At 43.8% G+C, this 17,179-nt stretch overlaps 1 protein-coding gene across 15 annotated transcripts in view; it reads left to right on the top strand.

The window, feature by feature from the left end:
• celf1 (cugbp, Elav-like family member 1) overlaps positions 1-17,179 on the top strand; it is a 204,420-nt gene that overhangs the window by 86,270 nt on the left and 100,971 nt on the right. The window lies entirely within an intron of this gene.

The raw sequence follows: 17,179 nt of genomic DNA on the forward strand, positions 1-17,179 counted from the left end.
TGGTCTGATCTTTTCCAAATTTCATATGCTTGTTAAGAGTCCCGGTCTGAACACATTGTCAGGCCCATATTTAGTGAGAGGTGTAGCGCCACCTACTGGCAACAGGAAGTATCATGCGTCGTTCTTTGTTGTATTACTCCTAGGAAATTTGGCCGGTGCACCTGAAATTGACTCAGCTAAGATGTAAGACCTTGGTGATGCTACATTTAGCAGGTCATGACCCATGACCAAACGCTGTTGCCATGGCGACACATCCTTCGCCATGAAATACGATGCTGTATTTTAGGGACAAGGGATGGGTTTACAGTCACGAAACTTGGCACACATGTCTGGAGCGACACCAGTTAAAATCCTGGATAGGTCATTTGCATAGACGTGACAATATGGCTCAACAGCGCCCCCTTGAAAAAAATTTGGCTGATGCACCTGAAATTAAGTCAGCTAATAAACAAGACCTTGGTGATGCTACATTTGGCAGCTCATGACCCAAAACTGAATGCTGTTACCATGGCGACACAACCTTCGCCATGAAATATGATACTGTTTTTCAGGGAGAAGGGATTGCTCTACAGTCATGAAACTTGACACACATGTCTAGAGTGATGTCAGCTAAAATCCTATGTGGTCGCTTTGAATGGGCGTGGCAAAATGGCTCAACAGCGCCCCCTTTAAAATTTCAAAATTGCAGCCCCGCCTTCCAGATTAACGTAGAAAGATGAAATTCACAGGGCACATGTATAATGTCAAGACGCACAAAAAAGTCTGTTGACGCCTTATTGTAAGTTGAACAGGAAGTCGGCCATCTTGAAAAACTGGTCAATTTTCGCCTTTTTTTGGCCATTTCGCATACCTTGTATTTTAAAGAACTCCTCCTACAGATTTCATCGTAAGGACTTAAAAATCAGTGTGTGTCATCTAGAGTAGTGTATGATCATGATGGTTTGGCCGTGGCGTGGCGTTGACTTTTGATGTTTCGCCATGACAGAGGAAATTGATATAACTTGAGTGTACATGGTTGGATCTGCCTCAAACTTTACACAACAAGTCACTGACAAAAGCCCTTCGACTGAGCGTCACTTCGACATGCGCTGGGGTGCGAGGGCCCGATCATCGCTGCTTGCAGCTTTAATTATTATTATTATTATTATTATTATTATTATTATTATTATTATTATTAGGGCCCGAGCACTGACCAGCGCGAAGCCCTCTTGTTTCCAAAGGAATTATTATTATTATTATTATTATTATTATTATTATTAGGGCCCGAGTGCTGACCAGCGCGAAGCCCTCTTGTTTCCAAAGGAATTATTATTATTATTATTATTATTAGGGCCCGAGCGCTGACCAGCGCGAAGCCCTCTTGTTTCCAAAGGAATTATTATTATTATTATTAGGGCCCGAGCGCTGACCAGCGCGAAGCCCTCTTGTTTCCAAAGGAATTATTATTATTAGGGCCCGAGCGCTGACCAGCGCGAAGCCCTCTTGTTTCCAAAGGAATTATTATTATTATTATTATTATTATTATTATTATTTTTTATTATTATTAGGGCCCGAGCGCTGACCAGCGCGAAGCCCTCTTGTTTCCAAAGGAATTATTATTATTATTATTATTATTATTAGGGCCCGAGCACCGACCGGTGCGAAGCCCTATTGAAACTGAAGGAGTTATTATTATTATTCCTCCGAAACAAACGCATTTTTGAGGGCCTAAACATGCACGAAAACTCATGAAAATTTGCACAGATGTCAGGACTGGCGAAAATTTCGATATTTTATGGGTCTCGAAATAAAGCGGGACAAAATGGCTCGACAGCGCCACCTAGAATTGATCCCCTCGATACAGATTGTCGTAGGAGAACGAAATTCGGTATGCATATGTATCATGACCAGACGCACCAAACAGTCCCAAGGACACATAGCCTAACTCCAACAGGAAGTCGGCCATTTTGTATCAAAGTTGAAATTTTGCACCGATTTTGTCATTTCCAGCCCGCATACTTTAACGAACTCCTCCTAGAGATTTGACCCCAGGACTTTCAAATTCGGTCCGTATTATCTACAGGCATAGGAGATTAAAAGTTATTAAAACAATTCTCATTAGTCTTTCCTAGGGGGCGTGGCTGGGCGGCGAATTTCGATCCTTCGCCATGAAAAATGAAACGGCTATAACTCCGGCATACATGATCCTAAGAGAGCCAAACCTTTTGTGCTTCATAAGAGTCCCGCCCTGAACGGGTCCATGTGACAATACAGGATATGAGTCATAGCGCCACCTCCTGGCAACAGGAAGTTACATGTTTTACGCTCTGACGCCCTGTGGGCAGCACGGTGATGGAATCCAGCTGAAATTTACTGAGAATAGCCTCAAGACCTTGGAGATCTTATATTATGAAGTTGGTGACCCTTCGTTGAAAGGTGTTGCCATGGCGACGCGGCGAATTTCGATGTGACGCCATGAAATTTCAATGCCTTATAACTTGACTCCACGTGGTCTGATCTTTTCCAAATTTCATATGCTTGTTAAGAGTCCCAATCTGAACACATGTTCAGTCTCATATTTAGCGAAAGTCATAGCGCCACCTACTGGCAACAGGAAGTATCATGCGTCGTACTTTGTCTAATTACTCCTAGGAAATTTGGCTGATGCACCTGAAATTAAGTCAGCTAATAAACAAGACCTTGGTGATGCTACATTTGGCAGCTCATGACCCAAAACTGAATGCTGTTACCATGGCGACACATCCTTCGCCATGAAATATGATACTGTTTTTCAGGGAGAAGGGATTGCTCTACAGTCATGAAACTTGACACACATGTCTAGAGTGATGTCAGCTAAAATCCTATGTGGTCGCTTTGAATGGGCGTGGCAAAATGGCTCAACAGCACCCCCTTTAAAATTTCAAAATTGCAGCCCCGCCTTCCAGATTAACGTAGAGAGATGAAATTCACAGGGCACATGTATAATGTCAAGACGCACAAAAAAGTCTGTTGACGCCTTATTGTAAGTTGAACAGGAAGTCGGCCATCTGGAAAAACTGGTCAATTTTCGCCTTTTTTTGGCCATTTCGCATACCTTGTATTTTAACGCACTCCTCCTACAGATGTCATCGTAAGGACTTCAAAATCAGTGTGTGTCATCTAGAGTAGTGTATGATCATGATGGTTTGGCCGTGGCGTGGCGTTGAGTTTTGATGTTTCGCCATGACAGAGGAAATTGATATAACTTGAGTGTACATGGTTGGATCTGCCTCAAACTTTACACAACAAGTCACTGACAAAAGCCCTTCGACTGAGCGTCACTTCGACATGCGCTGGGGTGCGAGGGCCCGATCATCGCTGCTTGCAGCTTTAATTATTATTATTATTATTCTTATTATTATTATTATTGCGACTCTTTGACCTCAAATAACTTCTACAAACGTGTACCAAAACTCACCGAAATTGGCGTGCGCGTCAGTTCTGGTGAAAATCGCAGATTTTATGCGTCTCGCAAAAAATGCGGGGAAAAATGGCTCGACAGCGCCACCTAGAAAATTAAGAAAAGCGAGCCCCACGATACAGATGGTCGTAGAACAATGAAATTTGGTGTGCTTATATATCATGACCAGACGCACCAAAAAGTCTCTTGGAGCCATACCCTAAATCCAACAGGAAGTCGGCCATTTTGGTTCAAAGTTGCGATTTTCAGGCCAATTTTGCCGTTTTTAGCCCGCGTACTTTAACGAACTCCTCCTAGGGATTTGACCTGAGCAACTTGAAATTCGGTCAGTATCATCTACAGACCTGGGAGATGAAAAGTTATCAAAACGGTGAGTTTTCGACATTGTTGAGGGGGTGTGGTCGGGCGGCGAATTTCGATCCTTCGCCGTGAAAATTCAAACAGCCATAACTCCGGCATGCACGATCCTAAGAGACCCAAACCTTTTGTGCTTGGAAAGAGTCCCGTCCTGAACACATCCATGTGTCAATATTGGATGTAAGTCATAGCGCCACCTACTGGCAACAGGAAGTTACATGTTTTACACTTTGACGCTCTGTGGGTGGCACGGTGATGGGATCCACCTCAAATTTACTCAGAATAGCCTAAAGACCTTGGAGATGGTATATTATGAAGTTGGTGACTTTTCGTGGAAAGGTGTTGCCATGACGACGCGGCGAATTTCGATGTCTCGCCATGAAATTTCAAAGCCTTATAACTTGACTCCACATGGTCTGATCTTTTCCAAATTTCATATGCTTGTTAAGAGTCCCGGTCTGAACACATTTTCAGGCCCATATTTAGTGAGAGTCATAGCGCCACCTACTGGCAACAGGAAGTATCATGCGTCGTTCTTTGTTGTATTACTCCTAGGAAATTTGGCCGATGCATCTGAAATTGACTCAGCTAAGATGTAAGACCTTGGTGATGCTACATTGGGTAGGTCATGACCCATGACCAAACGCCGTTGCCATGGCGACACATCCTTCGCCATGAAATACGATGCTGTATTTTAGGGATAAGGGATGGGTCTACAGTCACGAAACTTGGCACACATGTCTGGAGCGACACCAGCTAAAATCCTGGATAGGTCATTTGCATAGACGTGACAATATGGCTCAACAGCGCCCCCTTGAAAATTTCAAAATTGTAGCCCCGCCTTCCAGATGAACCTAGGAAAATGAAATTCGGGAGGCTAATGTATCATGTCAAGACGCACAAAAAAGCCTCTTGGAGCCATATCGTAAGTCCTACAGGAAGTCGGCCATCTTGATAAAAGTGGTCATTTTTCGCGTTTTTTTGACCATTTGGCATACCTTGTATTTTAACGAACTCCTCCTACAGAATTCATGGTAACGACTTCAAAATCAGTGTGTGTCATCTACACTAGTGTGTGATCAAAAGTTATCAAAACATTTACTTAGCATTGAAGCGTGTGGCCGTGGCGTGGCGTTGAGTTTTGATGTTTCGCCATGACAGGCGAAATTGCTATAAGTTTAGTGTAAATGCTGGAGTCTACACCAAACTTTACATGTTTGATAAGACTCCCAGCCTGAACACGTCTAAATACCAATATTCAGTCAGTGATGAAAACTGGCTCCATAGCGCCAAAAGCACCAAAAAGTCTCAAGGACACATAGCCTAACTCCAACAGGAAGTCGGCCATTTTGTATCAAAGTTGAAATTTTGCACCGATTTTGTCATTTCCAGCCCGCATACTTTAACGAACTCCTCCTAGAGATTTGACCCCAGGACTTTCAAATTCGGTCCGTATCATCTACAGGCATAGGAGATTAAAAGTTGCTAAAACAATTCTCATTAGTCTTTCCTAGGGGGCGTGGCTGGGCGGCGAATTTCGATCCTTCGCCATGAAAAATGAAACGGCTATAACTCCGGCATACATGATCCTAAGAGACCCAAACCTTTTGTGCTTCATAAGAGTCCCGCCCTGAACGGGTCCATGTGACAATACAGGATATGAGTCATAGCGCCACCTCCTGGCAACAGGAAGTTACATGTTTTACGCTCTGACGCCCTGTGGGCAGCACGGTGATGGAATCCAGCTGAAATTTACTGAGAATAGCCTCAAGACCTTGGAGATCTTATATTATGAAGTTGGTGACCCTTCGTCGAAAGGTGTTGCCATGGCGACGCGGCGAATTTCGATGTGACGCCATGAAATTTCAATGCCTTATAACTTGACTCCACGTGGTCTGATCTTTTCCAAATTTCATATGCTTGTTAAGAGTCCCAATCTGAACACATGTTCAGTCTCATATTTAGCGAAAGTCATAGCGCCACCTACTGGCAACAGGAAGTATCATGCGTCGTACTTTGTCTAATTACTCCTAGGAAATTTGGCTGATGCACCTGAAATTAAGTCAGCTAATAAACAAGACCTTGGTGATGCTACATTTGGCAGCTCATGACCCAAAACTGAATGCTGTTACCATGGCGACACATCCTTCGCCATGAAATATGATACTGTTTTTCAGGGAGAAGGGATTGCTCTACAGTCATGAAACTTGACACACATGTCTAGAGTGATGTCAGCTAAAATCCTATGTGGTCGCTTTGAATGGGCGTGGCAAAATGGCTCAACAGCGCCCCCTTTAAAATTTCAAAATTGCAGCCCCGCCTTCCAGATTAACGTAGAAAGATGAAATTCACAGGGCACATGTATAATGTCAAGACGCACAAAAAAGTCTGTTGACGCCTTATTGTAAGTTGAACAGGAAGTCGGCCATCTTGAAAAACTGGTCAATTTTCGCCTTTTTTTGGCCATTTCGCATACCTTGTATTTTAACGCACTCCTCCTACAGATTTCATCGTAAGGACTTCAAAATCAGTGTGTGTCATCTAGAGTAGTGTATGATCATGATGGTTTGGCCGTGGCGTGGCGTTGAGTTTTGATGTTTCGCCATGACAGAGGAAATTGATATAACTTGAGTGTACATGGTTGGATCTGCCTCAAACTTTACACAACAAGTCACTGACAAAAGCCCTTCGACTGAGCGTCACTTCGACATGCGCTGGGGTGCGAGGGCCCGATCATCGCTGCTTGCAGCTTTAATTATTATTATTATTATTATTATTATTAGGGCCCGAACACTGACCAGCGCGAAGCCCTCTTGTTTCCAAAGGAATTATTATTATTATTATTATTATTATTATTATTATTAGGGCCCGAGTGCTGACCAGCGCGAAGCCCTCTTGTTTCCAAAGGAATTATTATTATTATTATTATTAGGGCCCGAGCGCTGACCAGCGCGAAGCCCTCTTGTTTCCAAAGGAATTATTATTATTATTATTAGGGCCCGAGCGCTGACCAGCGCGAAGCCCTCTTGTTTCCAAAGGAATTATTATTATTAGGGCCCGAGCGCTGACCAGCGCGAAGCCCTCTTGTTTCCAAAGGAATTATTATTATTATTAGGGCCCGAGCGCTGACCAGCGCGAAGCCCTCTTGTTTCCAAAGGAATTATTATTATTATTATTATTATTATTATTATTTTTTATTATTATTATTATTATTATTATTACAACTCTTTGACCTCAAATAACTTCTACAAACGTGTACCAAAACTCACCAAAATTGGCGTGCGCGTCAGTTCTGGTGAAAATCGCAGATTTTATGAGTCTCGCAAAAAATGCGGGGAAAAATGGCTCGACAGCGCCACCTTGAAAATTAAGAAAAGCGAGCCCCACGATACAGATCATCGTAGAACAATGAAATTTGGTGTGCTTATATATCATGACCAGACGCACCAAAAACTCTCTTGGAGCCATACCCTAAATCCAACAGGAAGTCGGCCATTTTGGTTCAAAGTTGCCATTTTCAGGCCAATTTTGCCGTTTTTAGCCCGCGTACTTTAACGAACTCCTCCTAGGGATTTGACCCCAGCAACTTGAAATTCGGTCAGTATCATCTACAGACCTGGGAGATGAAAAGTTATCAAAACGGTGAGTTTTCGACATTGCCGAGGGGGTGTGGTCGGGCGGCGAATTTCGATCCTTCGCCGTGAAAATTCAAACGGCCATAACTCCGGCATGCACGATCCTAAGAGACCCAAACCTTTTGTGCTTGGACAGAGTCCCGTCCTGAACACATCCATGTGTCAATATTGGATCTAAGTCATAGCGCCACCTGCTGGCAACAGGAAGTTACATGTTTTACACTTTGACGCTCTGTGGGTGGCACGGTGATGGGATCCACCTCAAATTTACTCAGAATAGCCTCAAGACCTTGGATATGGTATATTATGAAGTTGGTGACTTTTCGTCGAAAGGTGTTGCCATGACGACGCGGCGAATTTCGATGTCTCGCCATGAAATTTCAAAGCCTTATAACTTGACTCCACATGGTCTGATCTTTTCCAAATTTCATATGCTTGTTAAGAGTCCCGGTCTGAACACATTGTCAGGCCCATATTTAGTGAGAGGTGTAGCGCCACCTACTGGCAACAGGAAGTATCATGCGTCGTTCTTTGTTGTATTACTCCTAGGAAATTTGGCCGGTGCACCTGAAATTGACTCAGCTAAGATGTAAGACCTTGGTGATGCTACATTTAGCAGGTCATGACCCATGACCAAACGCTGTTGCCATGGCGACACATCCTTCGCCATGAAATACGATGCTGTATTTTAGGGACAAGGGATGGGTTTACAGTCACGAAACTTGGCACACATGTCTGGAGCGACACCAGTTAAAATCCTGGATAGGTCATTTGCATAGACGTGACAATATGGCTCAACAGCGCCCCCTTGAAAAAAATTTGGCTGATGCACCTGAAATTAAGTCAGCTAATAAACAAGACCTTGGTGATGCTACATTTGGCAGCTCATGACCCAAAACTGAATGCTGTTACCATGGCGACACAACCTTCGCCATGAAATATGATACTGTTTTTCAGGGAGAAGGGATTGCTCTACAGTCATGAAACTTGACACACATGTCTAGAGTGATGTCATCTAAAATCCTATGTGGTCGCTTTGAATGGGCGTGGCAAAATGGCTCAACAGCGCCCCCTTTAAAATTTCAAAATTGCAGCCCCGCCTTCCAGATTAACGTAGAAAGATGAAATTCACAGGGCACATGTATAATGTCAAGACGCACAAAAAAGTCTGTTGACGCCTTATTGTAAGTTGAACAGGAAGTCGGCCATCTTGAAAAACTGGTCAATTTTCGCCTTTTTTTGGCCATTTCGCATACCTTGTATTTTAAAGAACTCCTCCTACAGATTTCATCGTAAGGACTTAAAAATCAGTGTGTGTCATCTAGAGTAGTGTATGATCATGATGGTTTGGCCGTGGCGTGGCGTTGAGTTTTGATGTTTCGCCATGACAGAGGAAATTGATATAACTTGAGTGTACATGGTTGGATCTGCCTCAAACTTTACACAACAAGTCACTGACAAAAGCCCTTCGACTGAGCGTCACTTCGACATGCGCTGGGGTGCGAGGGCCCGATCATCGCTGCTTGCAGCTTTAATTATTATTATTATTATTATTATTATTATTATTATTATTATTATTATTAGGGCCCGAGCACTGACCAGCGCGAAGCCCTCTTGTTTCCAAAGGAATTATTATTATTATTATTATTATTATTATTATTATTAGGGCCCGAGTGCTGACCAGCGCGAAGCCCTCTTGTTTCCAAAGGAATTATTATTATTATTATTATTATTAGGGCCCGAGCGCTGACCAGCGCGAAGCCCTCTTGTTTCCAAAGGAATTATTATTATTATTATTAGGGCCCGAGCGCTGACCAGCGCGAAGCCCTCTTGTTTCCAAAGGAATTATTATTATTAGGGCCCGAGCGCTGACCAGCGCGAAGCCCTCTTGTTTCCAAAGGAATTATTATTATTATTATTATTATTATTATTATTTTTTATTATTATTAGGGCCCGAGCGCTGACCAGCGCGAAGCCCTCTTGTTTCCAAAGGAATTATTATTATTATTATTATTATTATTATTATTATTATTATTATTATTATTATTATTGCGACTCTCTGACCTCAAATAACTTCTACAAACGTGTACCAAAACTCACCGAAATTGGCGTGCGCGTCAGTTCTGGTGAAAATCGCAGATTTTATGCGTCTCGCAAAAAATGCGGGGAAAAATGGCTCGACAGCGCCACCTAGAAAATTAAGAAAAGCGAGCCCCACGATACAGATGGTCGTAGAACAATGAAATTTGGTGTGCTTATATATCATGACCAGACGCACCAAAAAGTCTCTTGGAGCCATACCCTAAATCCAACAGGAAGTCGGCCATTTTGGTTCAAAGTTGCCATTTTCAGGCCAATTTTGCCGTTTTTAGCCCGCGTACTTTAACGAACTCCTCCTAGGGATTTGACCTCAGCAACTTGAAATTCGGTCAGTATCATCTACAGACCTGGGAGATGAAAAGTTATCAAAACGGTGAGTTTTCGACATTGTTGAGGGGGTGTGGTCGGGCGGCGAATTTCGATCCTTCGCCGTGAAAATTCAAACAGCCATAACTCCGGCATGCACGATCCTAAGAGACCCAAACCTTTTGTGCTTGGAAAGAGTCCCGTCCTGAACACATCCATGTGTCAATATTGGATGTAAGTCATAGCGCCACCTACTGGCAACAGGAAGTTACATGTTTTACACTTTGACGCTCTGTGGGTGGCACGGTGATGGGATCCACCTCAAATTTACTCAGAATAGCCTAAAGACCTTGGAGATGGTGTATTATGAAGTTGGTGACTTTTCGTGGAAAGGTGTTGCCATGACGACGCGGCGAATTTCGATGTCTCGCCATGAAATTTCAAAGCCTTATAACTTGACTCCACATGGTCTGATCTTTTCCAAATTTCATATGCTTGTTAAGAGTCCCGGTCTGAACACATTTTCAGGCCCATATTTAGTGAGAGTCATAGCGCCACCTACTGGCAACAGGAAGTATCATGCGTCGTTCTTTGTTGTATTACTCCTAGGAAATTTGGCCGATGCATCTGAAATTGACTCAGCTAAGATGTAAGACCTTGGTGATGCTACATTGGGTAGGTCATGACCCATGACCAAACGCCGTTGCCATGGCGACACATCCTTCGCCATGAAATACGATGGTGTATTTTAGGGATAAGGGATGGGTCTACAGTCACGAAACTTGGCACACATGTCTGGAGCGACACCAGCTAAAATCCTGGATAGGTCATTTGCATAGACGTGACAATATGGCTCAACAGCGCCCCCTTGAAAATTTCAAAATTGTAGCCCCGCCTTCCAGATGAACCTAGGAAAATGAAATTCGGGAGGCTAATGTATCATGTCAAGACGCACAAAAAAGCCTCTTGGAGCCATATCGTAAGTCCTACAGGAAGTCGGCCATCTTGATAAAAGTGGTCATTTTTCGCGTTTTTTTGACCATTTGGCATACCTTGTATTTTAACGAACTCCTCCTACAGAATTCATGGTAACGACTTCAAAATCAGTGTGTGTCATCTACACTAGTGTGTGATCAAAAGTTATCAAAACATTTACTTAGCATTGAAGCGTGTGGCCGTGGCGTGGCGTTGAGTTTTGATGTTTCGCCATGACAGGCGAAATTGCTATAAGTTTAGTGTAAATGCTGGAGTCTACACCAAACTTTACATGTTTGATAAGACTCCCAGCCTGAACACGTCTAAATACCAATATTCAGTCAGTGATGAAAACTGGCTCCATAGCGCCCCCTACCACATTTCAATGCAGCAGCCCCTGCAGCAGGCAGAGTAGGTGATTGAGGATGTGACGTTAATTTCCCCTTGCACTGTCTGAAAACAGCTCAGGGGTCCGTTTCACAAAGCAGGTTCAACAAACTCTGAGTCTAATCCTGAACTCTGAGTTGATCTACTCTGAGATAGAAAACTCTGAGTTTCCGGTTCCAGAACAGCTGATTTGAGTCAGTTTAATCAACTCGGAGTAGTTTCACCTGGAGTTAAGCGCGTGCACCACAACTATAAAAAGCCAGCATCAATGGAGCCCCGATTCAACGAGTCACCATGGCAACGGGGAAGAGGATGGCTGCGTTTTTCGCCCCCCTAGAACTAGACATCTTAATTCGCTCATACGACGAGTTTGAGCATGTTTTCAGAAAGAAGTGCAACACCGCTGCAGCTGCAAAAGAGAGGGAGACGGCTGCTGCTCGGTCATTGCGTAAGTTTAAATGTAGTCCTTTGTAATCACAATAATATTACAGAGGAAAACTGCTTGAATGGTGGCCTATTAATTTATTTCATTTAGGTCCAAGCGCACTTGGCAGCAGTTTAGGATGAAATTTAAAAACATTGTTCAAACAGGTGAGACCTCGGCATAATCTCATGGGGGTACCTCATTTTGATCATGTTTTACATTGTAAAGTAAATATTAAGTGGCTGTTTGACTGTGCAGTTGTTTTATCCCCAACATAATGCTGGTTTCACACACATAAATGTCTTCTCATCTACATCATGTTCTGTTAAATAATTAATCCTATTTAAACTAACACAGACTTCTACTCAGCCAACAGAAAGAAGGCAGATGCCCGTAAAACGGGTGGTGGTCCAGCACCGCCACCTCTAACGGAGGCAGAGGAGCTGGCCCTAAGCCAGAATTTAGGAAGGCCAGTGGCTGGCTCCGACATTGTACAAAAAACTTTTGCAAACCATTTGCAAAGAAACGCAGCGCAACACACAATATCTGCTGGGATGTGAGAGCATGACTACGATTGGTAATGTTGCAAATGTAAAGACGGCTTAGGTTGTGTATGTAGATGATGGACTGTGACGTGAAATGGTACCGCTCAAAAAGATAATGGCTGGAAATGCTAGAACATCTATGCGTGGTCTGATAACCATCTCTCGACGAATATTTAATTCTCTGCGCAGTAATGCTGCACCTTCATCCACGGGATCGTTATCAAAAGGACATGCCATGTTAGTGAAAAAAAGTCGCCACTTACTGTGCCTAATGGACTTCTAATATACTGACTCTGATTTTTTTTTTAATTTATTTATTTTTTTTAATGATTTCTTTAAATGACAGACGGCAGAACTAGGCTACGCCAAAACTCGCCTGCTGCCTGAATGAATGAGGAAATCAAATGGAGTGTGTGGCTCTGAAAGAGGGCGGAGACTGAGAGAAAGTCGAGGTTCATTGAGAAAAACCTGGTCCCGACCAGGTTAGATTCATAGAGTCTGTTGCTACGGTAACTGACCGAGAGCTTAAGTTACCCCTCTCTCTGAAACAGGCTAGAGTTATCCCTCTTTCTCTGGTTTGAGTTACCTCCCTTTTTGAAACGGAAAACTCAGAGTTTCCCTCATTTCAGGGTTAACAGACTCTGAGTTTTCACTAAACCTGCTTTGTAAAACGGACCCCAGGTCTGGGGACATCTATATGCCCGTGACAGAAGCCCTTCACCAGCGCCGAGCCCCGACATACGCAAGGACGCGAGGGCCCGATCATCGCTGCTTGCAGCTTTAATTAGGGCCCGAGCACCTACCGGTGCGAAGCCCTATTGAAACTGAAGGAATTATTATTATTATTATTATTCCTCCGAAACAAACGCATTTTTGAGGGCCTAAACATGCACGAAAACTCATGAAAATTTGCACAGATGTCAGGACTGGCGAAAATTTCGATATTTTATGGGTCTCGAAATAAAGCGGGACAAAATGGCTCGACAGCGCCACCTAGAAAGTCAAGAAAATTGAGCCCCTCGATACAGATTGTCGTAGGAGAACGAAATTCGGTATGCATATGTATCATGACCAGACGCACCAAAAAGTCCCAAGGACACATAGCCTAACTCCAACAGGAAGTCGGCCATTTTGTATCAAAGTTGAAATTTTGCACCGATTTTGTCATTTCCAGCCCGCATACTTTAACGAACTCCTCCTAGAGATTTGACCCCAGGACTTTCAAATTCGGTCCGTATCATCTACAGGCATAGGAGATTAAAAGTTATTAAAACAATTCTCATTAGTCTTTCCTAGGGGGCGTGGCTGGGCGGCGAATTTCGATCCTTCGCCATGAAAAATGAAACGGCTATAACTCCGGCATACATGATCCTAAGAGAGCCAAACCTTTTGTGCTTCATAAGAGTCCCGCCCTGAACGGGTCCATGTGACAATACAGGATATGAGTCATAGCGCCACCTCCTGGCAACAGGAAGTTACATGTTTTACGCTCTGACGCCCTGTGGGCAGCACGGTGATGGAATCCAGCTGAAATTTACTGAGAATAGCCTCAAGACCTTGGAGATCTTATATTATGAAGTTGGTGACCCTTCGTTGAAAGGTGTTGCCATGGCGACGCGGCGAATTTCGATGTGACGCCATGAAATTTCAATGCCTTATAACTTGACTCCACGTGGTCTGATCTTTTCCAAATTTCATATGCTTGTTAAGAGTCCCAATCTGAACACATGTTCAGTCTCATATTTAGCGAAAGTCATAGCGCCACCTACTGGCAACAGGAAGTATCATGCGTCGTACTTTGTCTAATTACTCCTAGGAAATTTGGCTGATGCACCTGAAATTAAGTCAGCTAATAAACGAGACCTTGGTGATGCTACATTTGGCAGCTCATGACCCAAAACTGAATGCTGTTACCATGGCGACACATCCTTCGCCATGAAATATGATACTGTTTTTCAGGGAGAAGGGATTGCTCTACAGTCATGAAACTTGACACACATGTCTAGAGTGATGTCAGCTAAAATCCTATGTGGTCGCTTTGAATGGGCGTGGCAAAATGGCTCAACAGCGCCCCCTTTAAAATTTCAAAATTGCAGCCCCGCCTTCCAGATTAACGTAGAAAGATGAAATTCACAGGGCACATGTATAATGTCAACACGCACAAAAAAGCCTCTTGAAGCCTTATTGTAAGTCGAACAGGAAGTCGGCCATCTTGAGAAAAATGGTATATTTTCGCCTTTTCTTGGCCATTTCGCATACCTTGTATTTTAAAGAACTCCTCCTACAGAATCCATCGTAAGGACTTAAAAATCAGTGTGTGTCATCTAGACTAGTGTATGATCATGATGGTTTGGCCGTGGCGTGGCGTTGACTTTTGATGTTTCGCCATGACAGAGGAAATTGATATAACTTGAGTGTACACGGTTGGATCTGCCTCAAACTTTACACAACAAGTCACTGACAAAAGCCCTTCGACTGAGCGTCACTTCGACATGCGCTGGGGTGCGAGGGCCCGATCATCGCTGCTTGCAGCTTTAATTATTATTATTATTATTATTACAACTCTTTGACCTCAAATAACTTCTACAAACGTGTACCAAAACTCACCAAAATTGGCGTGCGCGTCAGTTCTGGTGAAAATCGCAGATTTTATGAGTCTCGCAAAAAATGCGGGGAAAAATGGCTCGACAGCGCCACCTAGAAAATTAAGAAAAGCGAGCCCCACGATACAGATCATCGTAGAACAATGAAATTTGGTGTGCTTATATATCATGACCAGACGCACCAAAAACTCTCTTGGAGCCATACCCTAAATCCAACAGGAAGTCGGCCATTTTGGTTCAAAGTTGCCATTTTCAGGCCAATTTTGCCGTTTTTAGCCCGCGTACTTTAACGAACTCCTCCTAGGGATTTGACCCCAGCAACTTGAAATTCGGTCAGTATCATCTACAGACCTGGGAGATGAAAAGTTATCAAAACGGTGAGTTTTCGACATTGCCGAGGGGGTGTGGTCGGGCGGCGAATTTCGATCCTTCGCCGTGAAAATTCAAACGGCCATAACTCCGGCATGCACGATCCTAAGAGACCCAAACCTTTTGTGCTTGGACAGAGTCCCGTCCTGAACACATCCATGTGTCAATATTGGATCTAAGTCATAGCACCACCTGCTGGCAACAGGAAGTTACATGTTTTACACTTTGACGCTCTGTGGGTGGCACGGTGATGGGATCCACCTCAAATTTACTCAGAATAGCCTCAAGACCTTGGAGATGGTATATTATGAAGTTGGTGACTTTTCGTCGAAAGGTGTTGCCATGACGACGCAGCGAATTTCGATGTCTCGCCATGAAATTTCAAAGCCTTATAACTTGACTCCACATGGTCTGATCTTTTCCAAATTTCATATGCTTGTTAAGAGTCCCGGTCTGAACACATTGTCAGGCCCATATTTAGTGAGAGGTGTAGCGCCACCTACTGGCAACAGGAAGTATCATGCGTCGTTCTTTGTTGTATTACTCCTAGGAAATTTGGCCGATGCACCTGAAATTGACTCAGCTAAGATGTAAGACCTTGGTGATGCTACATTTAGCAGGTCATGACCCATGACCAAACGCTGTTGCCATGGCGACACATCCTTCGCCATGAAATACGATGCTGTATTTTAGGGACAAGGGATGGGTTTACAGTCACGAAACTTGGCACACATGTCTGGAGCGACACCAGTTAAAATCCTGGATAGGTCATTTGCATAGACGTGACAATATGGCTCAACAGCGCCCCCTTGAAAATTTCAAAATTGTAGCCCCGCCTTCCAGATGAACGTAGGAAAATGAAATTCGGGAGGCTTATGTATCATGTCAAGACGCACAAAAAAGCCTCTTGGAGCCATATTGTAAGTCCTACAGGAAGTCGGCCATCTTGATAAAAGTGGTCATTTTTTGCGTTTTTTTGCCCATTTGGCATACCTTGTATTTTAACGAACTCCTCCTACAGAATTCATGGTAACGACTTCAAAATCAGTGTGTGTCATCTACAATAGTGTGTGATCAAAAGTTATCAAAAGATTTAGTTATCATTGAAGCGTGTGGCCGTGGCGTGGCGTTGAGTTTTGATGTTTCGCCATGACAGGCGAAATTGCAATAAGTTTAGTGTAAATGCTGGAGTCTACACCAAACTTTACATGTTTGATAAGACTCCCAGCCTGAACACGTCTAAATATCAATATTCAGTCAGTGATGAAAACTGGCTCCATAACGCCCCCTACGACATTTCAATGCAGCAGCCCCTGCAGCAGGCAGAGTAGGTGATTGAGGATGTGACTTTAATCTCCCCTTGCACTGTCTGAAAACAGCCCAGGTCAGGGGACATCTATATGCCCGTGACAGAAGCCCTTCACCGGCGCAGAGCCCCGACATGCGATAGGACGCGAGGGCCCGATCATCGCTGCTTGCAGCTTTAATTAGGGCCCGAGCACCGACCGGTGCGAAGCCCTATTGAAACTGAAGGAGTTTTTATTAGGGCCCGAGCACCGACCGGTGCGAAGCCCTATTGAAACTGAAGGAGTTATTATTAGGGCCCGAGCACCGACCGGTGCGAAGCCCTATTGAAACTGAAGGAATTATTAGGGCCCGAGCACCGACCGGTGCGAAGCCCTATTGAAACTGAAGGAGTTATTATTAGGGCCCGAGCACCGACCGGTGCGAAGCCCTATTGAAACTGAAGGAGTTATTATTATTATTATTAGGGCCCGAGCACCGACCGGTGCGAAGCCCTATTGAAACTGAAGGAGTTATTATTATTAGGGCCTGAGCCCAAAGGGCGAAGACCCTATTGTTTTTCGTGTGTTTGTTAGGGCCTGAGCCCAAAGGGCGAAGACCCTATTGTTTTTCGTGCGTTTGTTTGTTTATTATTATTCTTTCTTGTTACGCCACTTTAACTCTAAATTTGACCCCCTAAACATGCTCAAAAACTCACCAAATTTGGCACGCACATCAGGAATGGTGAAAAATTT

The sequence above is a fragment of the Thunnus thynnus genome, chromosome 1 (assembly GCF_963924715.1).
Source record: "Thunnus thynnus chromosome 1, fThuThy2.1, whole genome shotgun sequence".
NCBI classification, from domain to species: Eukaryota; Metazoa; Chordata; class Actinopteri; order Scombriformes; family Scombridae; genus Thunnus; species Thunnus thynnus.